The 21,303-nt window shown below is 43.2% G+C and overlaps 1 protein-coding gene across 3 annotated transcripts in view; it reads left to right on the top strand.

Moving 5' to 3' along the window:
- The window catches only part of VPS37C (VPS37C subunit of ESCRT-I), a 39,836-nt gene that overhangs the window by 9,624 nt on the left and 8,909 nt on the right, over window positions 1-21,303 (top strand). Inside the window, exon 1 of one of the 3 annotated variants that reach the window (XM_089520718.1) lies at window positions 18,419-18,529. The exons of 1 other annotated variant lie outside the window; for it this stretch is intronic. The gene's annotated coding sequence lies outside the window, so the exon portion shown is untranslated. Of the gene's footprint in view, window positions 1-18,418; window positions 18,530-18,929; window positions 20,001-21,303 lie in introns of those variants that run through there. One more of the 3 variants, XM_089520720.1, reaches the window with a different exon arrangement.

Here is a 21,303-nt window from a genome sequence, read left to right as displayed (position 1 = left end):
TAGCAAGATAAAGACTCAACAAATGCAAATGAAAAACCATTCAGAGTCAGGGGCTTTCCCAGCAGATAATGATCACCAATTAGCAGACATTAATCCTCTTTTGCATTAGCCTCCCAGCCTGAGGCCAGCCATCAGCACAGAACAATACACATGCAAATATCTCCTGCATTCCCAGGCTCACACAGTATATATATACCCACTTTTTCCAGGCAAGCATTCTCTGAAGATGCCAGCCACAGATGCTGGCAAAACGTCAGGAAGAAACTCTTCTAGAACATAGCCTGAAAAACCCACAAAAAACCATGGATGCTGGCCATGAAAGCCTTCGACTTCACAAAATCAAAGTTTGCTTTTTGGATTTTCCAACTGTGGGTGGTTGAATCTGTGGATGCAAAATCTGTGGAGTCGGAGGGCTGATTGTACTTAGGAAAGTTCTATTGAACAGCACAGTGCAGCTGCAATAGTTTTCTCACTTTCTGAAGTCTCTTGGGGAAGAGAGTCTTGGGAAAGAGATTCTGTGCAGAAGTGCACATAGTTTTTCTGTTTAAGAAATGGGAGCTGAGATCCTGCATTGGGAGGCATAGCATAGACCCACCATGATGGAATTTTGAAACCTCTTTCCCTAATTCTCTGGCAGGAAAAATCCACCAGTGATACCTTTACTGGCCAACTAAAATGCACACTACCTCCTGCAGGACTCATCTTTCTCCTGCAGCTCCCCCCTCCACAGCTACTTAGTGGGTGGTGAAGAGTGGGAGGGGGTTGAAAAGTGTCTGGCTATGTCATGCACAAGGACAACATCCTCTTCCTGGGCCTCCAGAGGACCCCCAGGAAGTCATGGAAGTTGCCTTCATCATTGTGCACTTGGCTATAGGCACATAGGCCCTGTCCAGATGGGCCGAAAAGCACATACTCAGTACATGCTAGGGTTGCATCCTTTTCAGACGCTCCCTAACCCTAGTATGTACTGAGTACATCAAAATGGCAGCGCCCTGCCTACATGGGCGCTGCCATTTTGACATAACGGCCACGTCGCGTCCAAACGGCATGGACATTATGTACTGGCACCGCTGAAGGGCGCTTGTGGCGCCCTTTCAGTGGCACCGAAAGGAGCTCCAAAACAGAGCTCCTTTTGTGCCGCGTATTGCTGGTGCGATCTTTACATGGCCGCACCAGCAATACTGAAGAGAAAGGGGATGAGTGGCCCCTTTCTCTGTCTTCCTGCCACTGTTGGGTGTCCATGAGGCATGAAGCCCCAAGGACACCCCTTTCCAGGCTGCAGGAAAGTGACGTTTTGCCACTTCCCTGAGGCCTGGAAAAGCGGTGGATTGGGGCCTCTGGGGCTGCCGCTGTGGCAGCTCAGGCCCCGAACAGTCAGGGAAAGGGGAGGGTGCAGGCTGCCCCAAAGGGGTGGTCTGTATCCCGCCATAGACAGATATTTCTCAGCCACCCACTGCTCTCCACTAGTCATTACATGACTATGGAGGGCAGGGAGCAGGAGGAAGGTGAGTTATGAGGGGTGGCTGTTCATTGCAGAAGGAAGAGAATTCCAACCTTTGTAATGAACCTCTTCCCTGAATGCATGCACAACCATAAGTTGGACTTTACTTACAAATGTCACTAACAGGATACCATCTGGGGTTTTGCACAGAAAACATCTTTTTTGTTCAGACAACTGTGTGCTTTGGGCAGAAAACACTGTTTCCTGCACAGGAAATACACTTCTGCACACACAAAAAAATATTGAAAAGCTACATGAATTTTTGTACAGGGCTAAGATACTTCTCCAGAATGGTGCCAAAATTTGTTTTTCTGTGGTGGGCAGAAAACTGAAAAACTTATTTGACCTTTCATGTGTAGACAAAATATGAGTGAAGATTTATATCTCTATTGGTATCATGCCCCCAGGTAACCTAACATTTGCCATATGCAAGCCATTTAACTTGGTATATAGGAGCAGCATACCCTCCAGTTGTCCTGATTTGGTAGGAACAGTCCCAATTAACCCTTTGTTGTTCCATTTTCCAGCTGCTTTTAAAATGTCCCAGTCTCCTTATTGCATCTCCTCCCTTTGTCTTCAGCTTAGGGATGAAGCAGACCGGCATAAAGGAGTAGACAGAGCCCACTCTGGTCCCAGTTGGGTTGGGACCCTGGTGACCAGACAGCCCATTCCCAAAGCAGCCCTCCACTGTAGTCTCCAATGGGCTGCTGCCAGGAGTGGGTTATATCTGCTCCTGGAAATTCTGGCTCCTGCTGCCTTGGCACAGCTTTGGAGTGGCTTCTGGCTGCTTTGGGGGTATGTGTAATAATAATAAATAATAATAAAATTTATTTATATCCTGCCTCTACAAAATGCAATCGAGGTGGCTTACAAGATTAAAAATATACAATCCAAACCCTCAACCCACCACACCCCCGAAGCAGCCAGAAGCCACTCGTTTTGGTCCATCTGTTTTGGGGCTTACTTGCTGCAAACTTGAGTTCAAAGTGCAAAAGTAGTTTTGCACACAGCTAACTCAGGATAAGAGGAGGGGAGGCAGCTGAGTCGCCCTTCCCAGTAGCCTCAGGCATAAGCAAGTTGCTCCAGTCTCGCCTAGTTTCCTCACTAATAACTTTTGCCATTTTGAACACTCTGATGTGGCTTGGCCATACATGACCCAGATTTCATAGAATCGTAGAATTACAGAGCTGGAGGACCACCAGGGCGATCCAATCCAAACCCAACATGTGAAATGTTGGGTGTAGTTGGTTCAAGCACGGAGTAGACAGGGTGCTGATAACAATCATGGCTTTACTGGATCTGAATGGGCATCTTTTAAAAATTAAGTTTTTTAAACTGGATTTTTAAAATATAAAGGAAGTGGGGGAAACAAAAAAGTAGAGGGGCATAGGATCTTTGTGTGAGCTGGGCATATACATTAATAAGATGACCACATATCCAAAGATATATTTTCTTGATGTTCTTGATGTTTCCACCTTTAAAATATATGGTGAAAAATATGTTTTGTCTATCAGGCCTTAGGTGACTACAGTATTAGCATTCTGAGCTTAGACCCCATAATTTATTTTCCATTTAGTACTATCAGGATCCCTAAGCTAGGAACAAGCAAACACCAAGAATACAATGTGGCTTGCCACGCAGCTGGGTATGAAATTGTCCAAGGCCTGAGGCAACCTTTGTTAAAGATCCTGGTATTGTGTTGCACATATGTTGCTTCCAAAAAACTTATCTGTTCCTTGTTTATCTTAAAATATGAAAATGGCATTTCAAATAACATTTATCAGCAGTCTTCTGATACTGTGGTATGCTTGTTAATGGATGCTAGTCAATTTTAATTCTTTGCTTGAGGACTTTTAACAAATATGCAGACTGGATTATAAAACTCCAAAGGGATTGCAAAAGTCCAGAGTCAGTGAAATTGTAAATGGTGTGTGTTGGAAAGTGTTATGCATTCATGCTTGGCACACAATATCTACTTGTTCTCATTAACTGTATTTTGAGATGCTGGTCATATTTTTAATTACTGTTTTGTGGATTTTTAGTGTTTTGTATTGCTTGTTTTATTATGTTTACCAATCTTAAAGGATTTTGTTCCTCAAAGTAACAAATAATAATTTTAAATTAATAAAAATAATAACCCTGGGCATCTTGGGTTAAATGATCACAAGTAGTGATAAAAGTGTATCTGGATCATACCTAAGGTTGCCATTTTCCACTTCCTCCAATCCAGGCATTTGGTTTGCAAATCGTTCTATTCAGAATTATGCAAATTCAGCACTTTAATTGTTGGGGTTTTTTTTTGTTCCACTATGTTTCAACCTTCATAACATTTTTTTACTATTTCATCTGATATAAGAGAACCAGCACAAAGTAATGTTTAAAGTGCTGGACCTGGAACAGGGAGACCAAGTTCAAAAGTCTTCTTGATCTTGGACTTTATACCATGCGGCCTTGGGCCACCATTACTTGTCAGCAAATCTGCTTTATAAGCCCCTGGCTTCTTACATCTTGATGCTCACCCTGCTCACTCTCTCTTCCCTCTTGCCCCCCTCTCAACTGACCTTGCATCCTCACAATTCTTACACTTCACTGCTTATGTCACTTAGAGGTTTATCACAAGGGCTTTTTGCAACTCAAATCTGGGGTGACTCCTGGTTCAGCTATGCAAATTCACATCGTAACGTGAATGTTTTATCAAACCTGGTTGCCCTTCCGTTGCCCTTCCAAATTGAGGGGGAATCGAATCCAAGGCAAGTCACGTGATGCGGATTCATGCAAAGTGGAGTAATTGCAAATTGTATTACCACACCGGTGCATAGCATGCAGATTCAACGATTTGAATTGCGCATGTTCAGTGGGGCTCTGAACACTGTCCTCTTTCCCTACCCCCTCCTTAGCTGTCAAATTCATCGGGCTAAAAGAGCAGTCAGGGGATGATGGGATAGGTAGCAGGGGGTCACTGGAGCCAGGGTCGGGCTGAAGGAGCAGTCAAGGGATGATGGGATAGGTCACAGGGGTTCACTGGAGCCAGGATCGGGCTGAAGGAGCAGGCAGGGGATGATGGGATAGGTTGCAGGGGTTCACTGGAGTCAGGATCGGGCTGAAGGAGCAGGCAGGGGATTATGGGATAGTTCGCAGGGGGTCACTGGAGCCAGGATCGGGCTAAAGGAGCAGGCAGGAGATGATGGGATAGGTCGCAGGGGGTCACTGGAGCCAGGGTCGGGCTGAAGGAGCAGTCAAGGGATGATGGGATAGGTCACAGGGGTTCACTGGAGCCAGGATCGGGCTGAAGGAGCAGGCAGGGGATGATGGGATAGGTTGCAGGGGTTCACTGGAGTCAGGATTGGGCTGAAGGAGCAGGCAGGGGATTATGGGATAGTTCGCAGGGGGTCACTGGAGCCAGGATCGGGCTAAAGGAGCAGGCAGGAGATGATGGGATAGGTCGCAGGGGGTTACTGGGGCCAGGATCGGACTGAAGGAGCAGGCAGGGGATGATGGGATGGGTGGCAGGGTGGCAGAGGGGGCTAGATGGCATGAAGGAGGAGGAGGGGAATGAAGAAGCAGGACGCAGGGGCCCAAGGGGGGTGACATCAGAGTGATCTTTCACACCAGGCCAATTCAAAGTGAAATCAAAGTGAGCTTGAAAGCGAATTTTGTGAAGTCACTTTTTTTCCAATTTCACCAAAATGAGGGGTCACTTTGGAATCACTGCGGAAGTGCCATGGAAGGAGCACCGATAGAAAGGAATCTCGTCTGATAACACGTTCACGTTATGTGAATCCGCATCATTGGACCGGCAGTCACCCCGAATCTGAGCTGCAAAATGTCCAAAAAGCTCCTTACTCTCTTTTTCCTCCTATTTATTGAATGATTTGGTAGAAGAGTCATGGCTCCTACAAGGGGGAGAGGTTTACTTTTTGTTAGTCTGGGTAAAACATGGAGAAACCACGAGTATGGCAACTCTAACTATACCACATACCGCAAGTAAAGGTTTACATGCTCCTCCATAAAAAGCCAATCCATAGAGGAAGTGTTAATAGCTGCCTAAGAAATAATGTGTATTTGTTTATTTAGGGGATTTATATCCTGCCTTTCTCCCCAAATGGGATTCATTTGTATCAGTGTATCAGTCATGTTTTACTATATGACCCAAACCATCACAACATTACATATTAACAGAAAGTAAACGTAATAAAAGATGTATATTAAAATACATCCATCATATGACTGATGAAACAGAAATAATTGTATCCTAGTGTAATATTGATCCACACTGTTTTCCTATTTATCAGACTGTCAGGACCTCCTATGTAAAGTATTAAAGGTTTCCTTTTGACATGAACGCCTAGTCATAACCAACTGTAGAGAGCCAGTGTTGTCCGAAGATGACGCTGTGGGTCCTGTGGTCAGCATGACAGCATGGAATGCTGTTACCTTCCCACCACAGTGGTACCTATTTTTCTACTTGCATTTGCATGCTTTCAAACTGCTAGGTTGGCAGAAGGTGGGAATAGTGATGGGAGCTCACTCCATCATGCAGCACTGCCAATCTTCGACCTATGATAATCAGAATTGGCGTCTTAACCACTAAGCCACCGTGTTCCTTAACGTAGGAGTCCCTATGTATCCATAATGTCCATATGTAGAAGACTCTGAAATCTTTCTAGCCTCTTGGATCTGTTATTGTCACTTTAGAGATAAGTGATCTCAGTGGTGCAGGGTGCCTTCTACCAGCTTCCTTTGACCTCCCAACCTGTCCTTCTGTGGACAAGGATAACAAAGATCTGTGATGAAAAAACTGTTTTTAATGTATTTCTGGGGTACTGAATTAAAAAAAACACAATAAAAATGTCATACCACACACAGTTCTTTCACGAATTCAATATTTTAATCAATTCAGTTGTTACTCAGCTTTGTTAGCCCTAAACATACCTAAATCAACCTCTTCTCTTAGATATCAAAGTTGCTATAAAATCAGTCTCTCTGATCCTAATGTGGATGCCATTATGTGAAAGTGAGCAGGTCATGTCAGCTAGCTTATAAATAAAAGAGGATTTATTTTCTGGAGATGTCGGTGGAGGTGAGGAAGAGCCCAGCTATGAGACAATAGGATGGCTCCAGTCACAGTAAGCAACTCCATCTACCTGACACTTTAAACCATTCTGCTGCAGGAATATACCCATTCACACCCTCATGTACACCTTTGGAAGACCCAACTTCAAAGTGTCTCTTAGGCATATGAAAGATTTGGACCATTTGGGCACACCAAGACTCTGGATTTTGCCCCAGGTTTCTTGAATGTGGAGGTTGTGGGATACCCTTTACTGATCATATGTTTAATTTTAAGGCCTTTAAACATCATCATTATATTTGTTTTTTATTACTTTCCTTTGAAAACCTGAACATTTTAGAAAGTCTGGAGGGCTTTACCAGTAATTTGGCTTTACCAGTAAGATAACTAAATGAACACCATATTGCTTTAATTTGGCTTCACCAGTAAGACAAATAAACGAATACCACATTGCTTTAATTTGGCTTTACCAGTCAGATAAGTAAATGAACACCACATTGTAAAGTCCTGACTTTTGGAAAGAAATATTCTTGGCTTTACTTGAAGACTTCAAGTGATCAGGCACCCTTTATTAAATTGACAATCTGCCAAGGAACAATTATCCTTTCTCCTAAAGCATGGACTTTATTTTCTACAGGAATTTAGAAGGGGTCATTGGCTCTTGCAATGCCTTCCCCTTCTGATTATAAAGAATGGAACCTCTTAGTACCCAGTATTTTTCCACTGGAAAGGATACATGGCTGTAATCAAGTGACTTGTGAACCTTTTCTCTGTTTTTGATAAAGTGGATTGATTTCCTTAACCCCTTTGCTTTACATGACCCAAAGGCTTCAATAATTTAGCTGCAGTGGAAAGATCTGTTAGCATGTTTGTTTTTATCACAGGTGGTACATGGTGGTTTCCAAGTAATTCTTGGATGTTTGCACTGAACGCCTTAAAAACTGGTAATGGAAAAAACATGCTGCTATTTAGTCCTACCTGCAACAGGTCAACTTTGAACCCCATGGGAAAAGCATGCAGCATTTTGCTACTGGCATAAATAAATTAGCACTTCAAATGTGAAATACATGCTGTGTGAAGGACTATGTGAAAGACACCCAGAAGACAGATAACTGTATTAATAGCCTAGCATTGTAGCATGCTACTAGATATGCAGAATGTGGGTAAGGACTTCCACTCTCCCAACTCTATGGTCATTATTTTGTTGCTTACATTGCCTGGAATGCCACAATGAGATCTTTTTCACTCCATTAATGATAGAAGGGAAATCCTGGACTCAGCAGCTCAGTAGCTGTTTACAATTGCATGCACTGTGAACTGTACAGCATATACTACTCCAGTTTCAGACTGGAGCCAGATGACACAAGCAGGATCTTTGAAACATCTTGCTTCACTGCATTGACATTAAGAGTTTTAACATTATGATTAGTGTAATTCTATTTAGCTGAAATGTGGTGCTGGAGAAGATTGCTGAGGATACCATGGGTCCAAAATACAGTGCAGAAATAATCCCATTTAAGACTGCTTTAACCACCAAGGCTTAATGCTAGGGAATCCTGTGAACTGTAGTTTTATTTAGCTTTTTCTGTCAGAGAGCTCTGGGGCCACAATAAACTACAGTTCCCATGATGTCCTAGCACTGAGCCAGGGCAGTTAAAGAGTTCTCAAACTGGATTATTTCTGCAGTGTGTTTTCAACCTCAGACAGCCAAGACGTCAAAAATGGGTGCTAGAACAGATCAAAACAGAAATCTCTCTGGAAGCCAAGATGACTAGACTGAGGCTGTAGTACTTTGCCACATCATAAGAAGGCACAACTCACAGGAGAAAAGAATAATGCTAGGAAAGGTGGAGGGAAGCAGGAAGAAAGGAAGGGTGTATGGTAGATGGATGGGTTCTATTAAGGAGGAGGTCACAAGTATGAATCTGCAAGAACTTAGAAGAATAGTGGAGGACAGTAAATCTTGGAGATGCCTTATCTACAGGGTTGTCATGGGTCAAGATCAACCTGAGGGTGCATAACAACAACAACAAAATTAATGTGCATTTTTGTCTGTTTTTAATGCTATTGCTTTTTTGAACCATCAAGAGTCCCAATTTTGGGTGGAAGACAAAATACTAAGAAGGAGGAGGAGGAGGAGGTGGTGGTGGTCTGTTGACATAGTGGATCCTATTCCAAAGCAGTTTAAAGAAATTAGTCTGTCACATGATCTTATGCTGTTTAAACCCTCTGTCGCCAAAAATTGCAAGCCACACTGGTCTCTAGGGGAGTATTTGAACCAGCCATCTTGCCTAATATTCTGTGTGATATCAGGCTTCACATGGTTCTCTCCAGTATGAATCAATCCAGTGGCATCAGTAGGGTTGGCATCACCCAATGTGGTAACTCATGGTGTCACCCCCCCCCCCATTGACCTCCTCCCATACCACACCATACAGAATCTTTAGTAATGTTTGCTGTACTAATGTTACTCATAAATCATAATTCCTATATATCACTGAATGTAATGGTAATAGTTATAACATAAAGTAAAGATCAAGATGTTTGAGAAACAGTGGTGTCCCCCCCCTTAGGTGTCACCTGATGTGGTCTGAACCCCTGAACCCCCTTACTGATGCCACTGAATCAACCCATTGGTTTACATTATCAGCTGAGGCCCTGTTCAGGACATCCCATTATCAAAGGTTAGATGTGTGTGGAATGTCTGCCTCACACATGCTCACATTGCACCTTCCTTGATAAAATTGTTAGACATCAAGCATAAATAGTTTAATTCATCAAAGTTTTCAGTGGATTTAATATGCAGATAACTCAGTTTCATTTGTACTGAAGGAGCTGCTTTTTTCTTTCTGATACTGATAACTGCAGTTTTGGTTTTTTCTTTTTTAAAAAATGTGCAGGAGCCCCTTTAGATACTAATGTCATGAGGAAAGCAAGATATAACTATTTTAAATAGATACCTGAACTGTTGTGCAAAAGGATATTGGATTTGTCCTCATGAAGGGATCTGCCAGTGAGAAAGGACTTCATTTGGTTTTTCAAAACTGAAACTATTTTCCCCTGATGCTAGGTTTATTTATCAGTAAGCACTTTAGCCTTCCAATGCAACAGCCTTGTCCAAGCTGATGTCCTCCTGACGTTTGCCCTCCAGCACAGTTAGGTTCAAGAATGCTGAGGTTTGTCAAAAACATGTAGAGGGCATCATGTTGAAGGGAGGCTGTACTACAGATTTAGGCACATAAAAATGAGACAGACAGCTGGGTTGCAAGAAGATGTGGAACTAATGAACTAAGCCTGAGAAGATGTGGGGCTAATGAACTAAGATTATAAACAATTTATAATATGCAATTGGCCAATTCATTCTAAAGAAGGAATCATTTATATTAACAAATATTTCTTGCTGTTGTGTGCCTTCAAGTTATTTCCACCTTAAGGTGATTCTATCACAGGGACCCGACACTGGGTTTTCTGGGGCTAAAAGCATGCGACTTGCCCAAGGTCTTCCAGTGGGTTTCCATAGTTGAATGGGGATTCAAACCCTGGTCTTCAGGGTTGTAGTCCAATGCTCAAAACACGATACCACACTGGCTCTCACTACAAACTATAGTTCCTTTTATTTTTAGCATGATTCTGTGCCATTCACAAGTATTCCTGTTTTAAAGGGTTCCAGTTTAGGCCAGTCAAGTCACAGCACCATGGGCCACCTATGACATGTACAATATACTCTTTTTAGCATGTGATAATTTTTGTTTTATTGTTTTGTCACTGATTCACACTTTGGTGAAAAGGGAGTTATAGGCCTGGTACACACCACCAGGAAGCGGTATCCTGGCAACAATAGTAGGGCTCGGGATGCGCACCAACCGCCCGGTCCTGAGCGGGCAGTGCCATAATTGTGTGGCACTGCCCACATGGGGGGCGTGTCTATGACGTGTGGGCATCTGTGCGGCTACACGTCTTCTAGAGGAAACGCCATCATAGGGCTGCATCGTAGCCCTTATGACGGCGCAAAAAAGGAGCCGCTCTGGGTGGCTCCTTTTTTGCTGTGCAGCCAAAAGAGGAGGCATTTCTCCGCCATCTATTTCAGCCTATAAATAAACATTCTTTTTATTATTATTATGACACACCACCTACCTCCAGTTAAGAGCCACAATGCTTTCCCCCCCTTAACCTCTCCCCCCTTTGCAAGAGGCGCACCAAACCCCTGTGCTTGCATTATAACTTTTTTTATTGTTGCTAACCACCCTTGAATTGGTCTCAACACATGCAGACCCTGTGGATAAGACATCTCAAAGACTCCCTAACTTAAACTGCTTAGTTCCTGCAAATTCTTACCTATGACCTCTCTAACAGAGGCCATCCATCTGACATGCAGCCTTCCTCGCTTTCTGCTTCCCTCCACCTTTCCTAGCATTATTGTCTTTCGAGTCATGCCTTCTCATGATGTGGCCAAAACAGGACAGCCTCTGCTTGATGAACTTGGCTTCCAGGGAGATTTCCCATTTGATCTGCTCTAGGACTCGTTTGTCTATCCTTTCGGCTGTCGGTGGAATCCTTAGCACTCTTCTTGACCACCACATCTCAAATGAATTGATTTTCTTCCTAGCCACTTTTTTTAACTGTCCAGCTCTCGCATCCATCATGATGGTGGGGAATACAATGGTTTGGAGAATTCTAACTGTAGTGTACAGTTTATCTTTGCTCTTTATCTAATTCTTTCATAACTGCCCTCCCCATTCTTAAGGGCTTTATCACATGCAGCTTTTAAACAGTGATTTAATTGGGAGAGAAGCAGCATCAGCAACGTTGATCACACAATGCCACTTCCCTCCCATAGCTGCCCCATTCTCCAGCTGTCCCTTCTCAGTCATGGGGTAAATGAGCTGCCAACTGAGTGATTTCCTGGGTGTGGAAAGCCATTCCCAGGGCATTCACACAATTGGGCAGCATATAAATAAATCCTATTATTATTATTATTATTATTATTATTATTATTTGGTGTTACTGTCCCCTCCTCCTCCCTTTCCTGCCTCCTTCACTATTTTTTTTTAAAAATATTCATTTTCCATGCAATTTTGGAGCTCCATAACTTCAAAATTTTATTTAAATAAATAAATAAATAAATAAATAAATAAAACTGTTACATTGGACCCAAAATAGTGCAACAACTGTTAAAAAAGCAAAGCAAAAAACAAAACAAAGGTGTACAGCGGAGGGAGGGTGTTGTTAAGGGACAGGATGGGAAGGGAGCATAATGGGGGCAGTAGCCCCAGTCACTCAAAAACAATACAATGCATTAAAAGCAGCAATAAAAGCAGTATGTTTCCATTTTAATTTTGTTCTGTAATTGCAGCAAGAAAGGGACTGATGTGATTAAAGCCCTTTGGTTTCTTCTGATTTCTTCACTGCAGTCCCAGCTCTGATCAATGTTTGATCCCAGGTATAATAATAATAATATAATTTATTTATAGCCTGCTTCTCCCTGAAGGATCGAGGTGGATAACAGTCGTCAAATCATAGTAACACAATTAAGAAAAATCTCTAACCCCCAGATTAAAACACAAAACATCATAAAATACAATCAAATTATTAAAACCAATCTAAAAATTGACGCCTATTAAAATGAGGCAATTTGGGAGGATTGAGGCAGCTACAGTTATGAGTCAGTGGATAAGCCCATTTTTCAATCTGGGAATGCCCACTTGAAAAGATACGTCTTAATGGCCTTCTTGAAGGCATCAAGAGGTGATATGATGGATCTCCTCTGGTAGGTCATTCCACAGTTTAGGAGCGGCTGATGAAAAGGTCCTCTGAGTAGCTACAGCAAGCCTGGTCTTCTTTGGCTGTAATAAATTGCTCCCAGAGGACCTGAGTGTGTGGGGTGGATTATATGGAAGAAGATGCTCCCACAAGTAAGCTAGACCTAAATCATGTAGGGCTTTAAAGGTTATTACCAACACCTTGTACTGTGCCCAAAAGCTTATCGGCAGCCAGTGTAAAAAATTTAAAACTGGAGTTATGTGGTCACATCTGGATTTTCCAGTGACCAACCTGGCAGCCATGTTTTGGATTAGCTGCAGTTTCTGAGTTAGGTACAAGAGTAGCCCCATGTAGAGCATATTGTAGAGGTCCAATCAAGAGGTTACCAGAGCATGTACTACTCTTTCTAGGTCACCCGGCTCCAGGTAGGGTCATATGAGAACTCTTTGACTATTTCTATTTCCTCATTGTCTAGGTTCAATTTGTGTATATTCTCCAGGGTCATTATTTTTGTTTTCTTTAAGTTCACTAGTAAGCCTGCCTTTGCCCTTTCCTCCCTAGTAGATGTCCTTAATCTTTCTTAGTAGCTGTCCCAGGTCTGTTATGTTTCCGTTAGTAGTATGTAGTAGTAGTTAGTATTACTACTAACCTACCTTAATGTTTCCATGTTTTCATGACTGCCATTACTATGTTTTAGTTACTGGATGTTTGGCCATTTACTTTTCTCAAGCTTAGCTGGAGAAAGGTTGCCAGACAAAAAGCTTCTCCTGGTCCTTGGGCCACATCTGGCCATGAATTAGTCAAACCATTCTAGCCAAAAGACTTGAAAACAGTGAAGGAAACCAAAGAAACCATGTTGTATTGCCTCTCTATTCTCTAAAATGTGTATTTAAAAGTGGCAGGAGAGACATGAGGGCCACACCTAAGATGTAGAAATAGAACCAAAGATAAGGCAGGCCAACTGACATGCAAAAGGGCACGCAAAAGTGTGTTAGTATTATTATGCATGTTTCTTTTTAAAAAATAACAAGGCCATCACTTTCATCATTGTGATGAAGGAAATTAATTTCACTTGTTGCAATCTGCAGTCTCTCTGCTCCAGACTTGACTTGCTCAAAATCCCATCCTATACATAAGGGTAAGCAATATGGGATTGGCTGTCTGGGAGTTGTTGCGCTACAAAACTAAGCCAGGCAGGATATCCTAAAGAAACACTATATCATATTTCTCCATTTTGTCTTACTTAATAAGCATAAAATTTAACAGTACCTTAGTAGCATTTGTGCAGGATACTCTGTTTCCATTTACATATGTAGAGATCGTGAACATATGCCAACTGCAGCAAAGACTAGAGTAGGGATTTATGGAATATTTACAAATTTTACCATCCTCCAGAAATGCTGATATATCACCCAGCAGAAAAAAATGGGAAGATTTTTTTACTCTTGTAGCAGCAACAACAAAACATATTTTCCTGCAAAAGGTTGCTTTTTCCACAACCATATTTTTCACCCAAAGTATTATTTCATGCCAAAGGCCAAGTTTTACACAAAAACCAATTCTTTGCACAAGACATGTTTGCAAAAATATCAAAGAATACTGATACCTGCAGAGATTACAGTGAGGAAAAAAAACTGTTCTGTTTTCTTTTGTTCTCACAAAATGAAATGATGAAGTGAAAATGTACATCTCTAGTCATATGGTCCCAGGAACAATGCCTTCTCCTCTCTGGAAGGAGAGACCATTGCAGCCATTGGTAAGCAGACAGTTTCAGTTAAAAGAAAGCACACCGGAGAACATCAGGGGTGTCACTGAGGGGGACCAGGGTCTGTGGACCACACCAGGTGACAGCACTGCTCCCCAAACTTCTACCTTTGGGCAGAAACAGGCTGTGGTGTTCACCTGCATTGCTTTAAAATGCTGAAGGAATGATGAGAGCAGAGCAAGGAGAGGCCCCAGGTTTTTTAAAAATAAATTATAAAATTCAAATTTTTATTTTCCTTTATTTTAAATGTTAAAATTCTTTTAACATTTTATTTAAAAACCTCACACTTTAACCAATTCTCACTTTAACCACACTAAAGGATGTACATGTAAAAACGTTTAGGCTGTGTGTATGATCTTTTAATATAAAGGTATAATTCTTAATTTTCCTAGTTGTTTATGCCACAACTATTACCATTGCAGTCAGTGATATACTGGAATTATGACTCATGAGTACGTTTATTACAAACAGCTTTACCAAGGATTCTGTATGGTGTTGTATGGGAGGAAGTCAATGCATGGGGAGGGGTTTGATACTATGAGTTGCTGTACTGGGTGACACCAACCCTGGTGACACCACTGGAGAACCTGGGAGCACTTGGGTGTGTGTCTGAGTTGTCCTGGGATTTCCCATGCCTTGTTTTTCTGCTTCTGAGATGTCAGTTCTATTGTGATATGCATATGGTGGAATGTCACAATCATCCCCAAACACTGCTTCCCCCTACACACACACACACACACACACACACACACACTGGTGTGCTGGGTGTAATACCACTTTAGAGGCATGCTATTTTTTCTCTATCTTCCCTGGCATACTGGAGATGCAGAACCAGTTGGGGAATGATGATGTTCCTGATGTTTGCTAATTGACTTGGGATATTTGTTTTTAAAATTAACTTCTTTTATAAAATATGTCTCCTGCACTCCCCGTTTCTAATCTGGCGTCATCTTGCCTTTTCTGTGGTGGGCTGTTGTTCCACAGATAATTTCCTATCCTAAGCCTCTGCTTTGGACTCTACTTGTCAGTTCCAAGTAGAGTAGATCCATTCAGTTGGTGATACAAGACATAGGTGAATCAATGGGAGTTAACAAGTCTGCTGTAGTCAGGACTAATAATAGGATTGAGGCTGTAGACTCCAAATTACTTGCTTCACTTTCTTTTTTCTTTTTGGTACAATGTAGTGCTGTTGGAGCAGAAAATATGGATTAAAGTATGGATCCAGAGGAGTGCTTTTGCACTGTTAGAAAGATCAGGTTCCTCATGTTTTGCACTCATATTTACTTTACTTGCTTTACTCCTTTCTGTGCAGTCAAACTGTTGCTAGCTCAGAAACGGCTGGGATTCAAATGAGTGTTTTTGTGCTGTTATCTGGACCAGTTCTCTCCTCCTCATCCATACACTTTGTATTTGTAATCTTCAAATCATTCCACCTTCCACTGGTTCCATGCGACCTCTGGCTCTGCATACATGGTTACACTTATTGTTCAATGCCCAGGCTATCTTGCCCCCACCAAACGGTGCCACTCAATTCCTAGTATTGCAAGACAGAGCCAACATGGGTCCGAAATTTCACAGAAATTAAGAATCTAGATATAAACAACCAACTTCAGATATGGGATTCCAATGCTTTGAAACTGCATTTTTCAGGAATAGGAATTTTCAGAAGTAGCATTATTAATCCATCAGAAATAAAACAAAATAAATCTTGTATCTTAAAAGACTAACAAATTTTCATTGATAGGAGATTTCATTGGCTGTAGCCTAGTTTTTCTTTGTACTTTTTATGAAACAAGCTGCAAGTCATAAATAAAATTTCTAAGAATAAAATTTCTTAAGGTGCCACAAGGCTCTGTTGGTTTTCAGAGACAGCACATGGACATTATACACCAACTTGTTTCTTTGATGCCACTTTCCTGTCGGGTGAAATATATAAAAACATGCTGGAAAAATAAAATAAATTGAATAGAAAATTAACTTTTTGACAGGCTTAAAAAAGACATGCACCAAAATTGCTACTGAAGCCTTCCAGAGACCTCAAGAGGGCTTTATCCCATGATAGATAGGTTTGTTGCAATTGCACTGGCTTGATTCTGTGTTTGACCTTTTCTTTTTACACGATGACTCTCCTGTTGTTGCATGGCATCCCGTCATTATTGGATCATTGATAAGAAAAACCTGTTAATGGCTCCAACATGTCCAGCTACTGCTCACCTATTGATTCTAATGTGACCATCTTGTTCCACCGCAGTTCCAGTATTCCAGCAGGTGTGAGTAGATGTGGTTCCCCTCTTCTCACCTTTCCTATCCCCAAGTCACTCCACTTCCAGACAAAGAGGACATCATGCTGCACGGGAACAATGTTGCTTTCACCCCATTCCCCCATATTTTATTTTTAAATTTTGTTCTGCTGTAAGTGCGCAATCGTCCTGCCTTGACAGGTTGCCAGTATGTTGCAATTAAAGCAAAACAAATTTTTAAAAATACAGTACAGTGGAACAGGGTAAAAGGATCCAGTGTGAACCAACTAATGGATAGGCATGCTATACTAACATGAAAACAAGGTGGACAGATTGTGGTCCAAAACACACTGCAGAAATAACGCGGTTTGAGACCAGCTCTGGTGCTACAAAATCCAGGCATCCTCCTCTTCCAAGACATTTACTACATTTTAGCCTCCATTCCAGGAGGAATTCCAAAATGTCCTCCATTTTAACCATGATTAAGGAGCATGAATTTATATTTCTAAGAGCGTTTTCAGCTTTTGTTTTTCTCATGTCCTTCATTTCTTCTTGAATGTCTGACATTTTATGGTGCCTTGTCCTCCATTGTGGTTACGCAACCCAGTGTTGCCATAGCAGTATACTTTAAAAACACAATTGCTGTAAGACAAGATGTTGGTGTGATAAAAGCCCAGAGAACTGAGGTTCACAACTAGGGTTGCCAGAATTAAGACTGGAGACAGCTTCTCAAAGTTCAAATGGCTGTGCAAGAGAGGGAATTTCTCAGGCATTGCCTGTTACCTGGTTGCATGACAAGCAACACCTGCAGAAATCCCCTCTTCTTCTGCACAGCCACTAAAGCAATGGTTCTCAAATTTTGGTTCTCCAGATGTATTGACCCTTAGTTCCCAGCCAGGAGTCCCAGCCAACACTTGGGAATCTGGGAGCTGAAGTCCAAAACACCTGAAAAGGCCAAAGTTTGGGAATCACCCTCTCCAGTTTTCAGTCTGGCCACCTTTCCTCTCACAGATAGGAAACTAGGGGTGAGGCCACACTGCTGCAGAATTAAAGCGGTTTGACACCACTCTAACTTTCATGACTCCATCCTACAGGAATGCTGGGAACTGTAGTTTGGTGAGGCACCAGAGCTCTCTGACAGACCAGGCTGATTACCTTGTTGTTGTTGTGTGCCTTCTGGTGAGCCTAAGGTGAATCTATCATGGGGTTTTCTTGGCTAGACTTGTTCATGGGGTTTTGCCATTGCCTTCTCCTGAGGCTGAGAGAGTGTGACTTGTCCATGGTCACCCAATGGGGCTTCCAAGGCTGAGGTGGGATTCAAACCCTGGTCTCCAGAGTCATGGTCCAACACCACAGGGCCTCTCACCAAAGGACAGATCCTAGGATTCCCAGAGGATGGAGCTCTGGAGGCCGGATCTCTTAGCTCTTCAGTCTCCTCACACTGGGCTTCTCAGGGCCCCCCAGGGTCACACAGGGCTCTTCCCCTTTCCCTTTTCGGTCACAGAGGCTTCTTTTACCTCAGAACTCTGTCTGTAGCCCTTGGGCCTCCCACTGACTGAGGCCTCTTTCCTCTTCTTAGTAGTGTGTGTTGAAGATAAAGAGAAGTGGCTACAGGGCACCACTTTTATTCACAGAAAGGGCTGATTTCCCATCTGACCATCTCCTTGGTTCAGCCCAGGCAAGGGCTTCAGTTACTCTTCAGCTGTGTTTTAGTTCTTTCTACGCACCTTCTACTACTAAAGCTTATTACTATTATTATTAGAGTGGCCTCCAGCTGCTCTGTTTCTTCTGGGAGGCTACACACCCGAAGAGGAGGAGGAGGCCTCAAGTCTCCTTATGGCAGAGCATAGCAGAGCGCAGCCATAAAGGCGCACGAGAGGCCATTCCACTTCAGGCGAAGAGGACCCCCCTTTCCCTGAGCGAAGAATGGAATCTCCCGCGGGAAGGCAGAGCTCCGCCCACTCCCCTTGGTCCTGTGCGGCCGCCTCACAAAATGGCGGAACAAACATCCCATTCACGGGAGGCGGGGGGGGGGCAAGAGTAGAACCACAACTTCCATGAGCTCCTCCGCTTATTCTCTTGCTAGGCGGGTACGACTTCCGGCGTCCAACCGGAAGCCGGAAGTAGTAGACAGTGATTGGCGGGGGTAAGGAGTCCCCCCTTCGGCGCCTCTCCAGTCTCCTCTCACACAGGTAAGTGGCGCTGATTAGGGCCCTTTTAACCCTTTCTCGCGCGATCTCGCGAGAAAAGGCAAACCGCCTCTGGCCGCTTTCTGGGAGAGGGGCCTTGGCTGGTTCCTGGCATCCCGGCCTTCGCTGCAGGGAAGGGATGAGCAGAGAGTGGGACCTAAAATGGGCTCCAGAGGCGACCCCCCCAGCCCTTTTGGAGGCTACGTCCTCTCCCTCTTCCTCTTGGGGGCTGCATCCATACTGCAGAAATAATCCACTCTGACACCACTTTAACTGCCCTGGCTCAGTGCTAGGGGATCCTGGGAACTGTAGTCTATTGTGGCACCAGAGCGCTCTGACAGAAGGCTAAATGTCTCACAAAACTACAGTTCCCAGGATTCCCTAGCACTGATCCAGGGCAGTTAAAGAGGTGTCAAAGTGGATGCAGCGCTGAACTGCCCTGGCTCAGTGCTAGGGAATCCTGGGAACTGTAGTCTGTTGTGGCACCAGAGCGCTCTGACAGAGAAGGCTACAGGTCTCGCACAAAACTAGAGTCGCCAAAATTCTCTAGCATTAAGTCATGGCAGTTAAAACAGTCTCAAACTGGACTATTTCTGCTGTGTGGACGCAGCACTGAGCCGCCCTGGCAGTCCAAGCGGTGCCTGGTGGCCAGGAGTGTCCTCATGGCCCCAAGGGAGGGCAAGCAAGGCACCTCAGAAATGTAGGGCCTTCCAGAAAAAGGGAGGACATGACCGCATAAAGGCTAAAAGCACTCCTAGGACTGTAAATGCCTGCTTCTTAGCCAGGCTCAAAGTGGAGGGCGTTTGGGGGTTCCTCCTGGAGAGGAGGCCGACACGTAGGCTATAGTTCTTGTAACCCGCCTTGAGCCCCATTGTGGAAGAAAGGTGGGATATACATCTGTGAAATAAATGTCCTGGAAGGAGGAGGGTGCCTGGTCGCCCAGCCCAGCCCAGCCTATTTCTGCAGCAGGGATTCAGCCTTGAAAGCTGCTTCAGCTGCTGATGCAATACTTTACAGTCTCATTCCCACTATGGAAAAAATCACATTACCGGTCAGATTATATGACCATCGTCCAAAGAGATTCTCCTGTCTCTGGTGGGGCTTTATTACCTCTGGGGCCACGGGTGTGCCATCAGGTCACCTGTTGACTTAATGGCAAAATCCCATCAATTTCATATGGTTTTCTTAGGCAAGGAATCCTCAAAGGTGGTTCTGGCAGTTCCTTTCTCTGAAATAGAGCCCACAGCACCTGGTATTCTTTGGCGGTCTCCCATCCAAATACAAACCAGTCCTAACCCAGCTTCAAAAGTCAGACAGGGTCTGGAGCCTTTGGGGGTATTTAGGCTATAACTAGATTACAGTGGTGTAGGTTTTGAAATACAGTAGCCGACTATCAGACAGTCTGCCTTTATGGACCCTACCTTTCCCATCCAAATACTAACCAGGGCTGACCCTGCTTAGTTTCCAAGATCAGGTGAGATCTAGTACCTTTGGGTTATTTAGGCTAGAACTAGCTCACAGTGGTGTAGCTTTTCAAAGACAGTAACCAATTCTATCCAACAGTCTGCCCTTGTGGACCCTACCTTTCCCATCCAATTACTAGCTAGGGTTGAGCCTGCTTAGCTTCTAAGATTAGAGGAGGTCTTTAGGGTATTCAGGCTCCTCTGGGGCTACATTTTTTGTTGTGCCTTTGAGCCATTCCAAACTTTAGGTGACCCTATCACAGGGTTTTCTGGGGCTGGAAATGTGACAACCACCCAAGGTTACCCAGTGGGTTTCTGTGGCTGAGTGGGGAATCAAACTCTGATCTCCAATGTTGTAGTCCCATGCTCAAACCTCACAGGCAACATACTGGTACTGAAATCAGGTTTCTGGGACAGATCTCTGTTTCATATTAAAGATGGGTGAGGTTAGGGGAGAAACTTCCCTGTTTACTTAGGTTAATCAGATTGAATGACTATATGCTACATTTTTGTTTCCTGGCTGCCACTGGGGTGGAAAGGAGGGATACAGTTTGCTGTGTGATAATCATAATGCTGAACTGCACACTTAGTTGTCTCAGCAGCTCCAAATTTACTTCCCCGTACCTTAATTGCAGACTTTCTTTTCATAAGTGTGCACTTGTTGCTTATGTACCTGAGTTTTCTCAAAAACCTTAGTCTAAATCCTATTGTTACTCCTGACTAGGGTAGACCCATTCATTTAAAGGTCAACTTATTTGAGTTCCACCAATTTAATGGGTCTGTTCTAATTGAGGCAAATAGTAGGAGTCAGACTATCATCCCAAGGTACATGCAGCTAGTATTCCAGTGCCTGAAAAGTAGAGTGGCTAATATTTTCTACCACTGGAGGCTGACAACTTGTTATTCTTTTCTTTCCATTATCACACCATGAAATTTATTCCCATAACTGTGACAGCATCATGGTCTTCATACTATTAGTTGTATATATAGGTATGAGATTCATGTTTTTAGTGTAGATTTTTATGGGATATTTTTACCACTTTCACAGCCCCTGTAAAACAGTTGTGCAAAGTATAATTGCCATTACTGTAATTTAACTCCCTCTTTCCCTTGTCTTTGCTTTATGAACTAGCAAATGTGAATAAATTATACAACATATCATTATATATACAATTAGAACCAAAAATCCCCTGTATAGATGCAATAACATAGCCAACATACACATGATATGTTAGGAAACAATATGCAGTGGAATTTTACCTAGCTCCTGTTCGTAGCACACTTTCCTGTTCTCTAGAGTGCATCAAGAGGCTT

This window comes from Sceloporus occidentalis, unplaced genomic scaffold (genome assembly GCF_023333645.1).
Source record: "Sceloporus occidentalis isolate IW3139 unplaced genomic scaffold, rSceOcc1.0.p SCAF_4, whole genome shotgun sequence".
Classification (NCBI taxonomy): Eukaryota; Metazoa; Chordata; class Lepidosauria; order Squamata; family Phrynosomatidae; genus Sceloporus; species Sceloporus occidentalis.
Note: the sequence above shows the minus strand (reverse complement) of the source record. Positions and strands in the feature narration are given on the sequence as shown.